We start from the raw sequence: 697 nt of genomic DNA, 5'->3' as shown, positions 1-697 counted from the left end.
AAATCTCTGCTGGAAAGAGAATATTTAATGAGTGTGTACTGGTGGGTACCACATTACATCATGTCAGTCATTCATTACCTAGAATACTTACCTAATGACGTAAAGCAGGAAGCAGATCTTTTTCTAGGGCCTAGTGAAGGTTTTTCACTTTAGGGCACCTGCAGCAAAAATTCGCCAAAATGTTTTAAGCTATCGAATATCTTGGAGTAACCTTAGACGTATCCTTAAAGATGTTGAAGTCCAGTAATCCTTTTTTATTACATGGTCAATAGAGTTTCAGGTAGTCTAATGGAAGGTCGATATGCTATAGTTTATCAGAGAATGGATGCTTGACTTTTGTGTTCAAGTACTGCGCTTCACTGAGCTCATTCGTTCTAAGTCACCAGCATTTCTCCGCCCCGTCCTGGTTTTTTTTTTATTTCCTTGTCTGAAGTTTTGACAAGACATCCAAACATCTGGAAATACGCCTATATAGTTTTGACACTTTTTAACATGCCAAAAATTACTCAAATATTTTACATGATATATTTTTTCGAATCTAAATCGACAAAGCCAAATAGTGGTCTTTGCCATTGGTAGCAAGGTTTTAATAATCAATTGACCTTTTTCTTCAGTTGAGCAAAATTCCACTTATAGTTTTTCAAGCATACTTGTTACAGAGAACAAGCCTTCAAGACTGAGACCAGTCCTAGAGACA

The sequence above is a fragment of the Actinia tenebrosa genome, unplaced genomic scaffold (assembly GCF_029948245.1).
Source record: "Actinia tenebrosa isolate PJP-AT-01 unplaced genomic scaffold, QUT_ActTen_1.0 PGA_scaffold0__85_contigs__length_37466705, whole genome shotgun sequence".
Lineage (NCBI taxonomy): Eukaryota > Metazoa > Cnidaria > Anthozoa > Actiniaria > Actiniidae > Actinia > Actinia tenebrosa.
The sequence above is the reverse complement of the archived record's forward strand: the minus strand, read 5'-3'. Positions refer to the sequence as shown.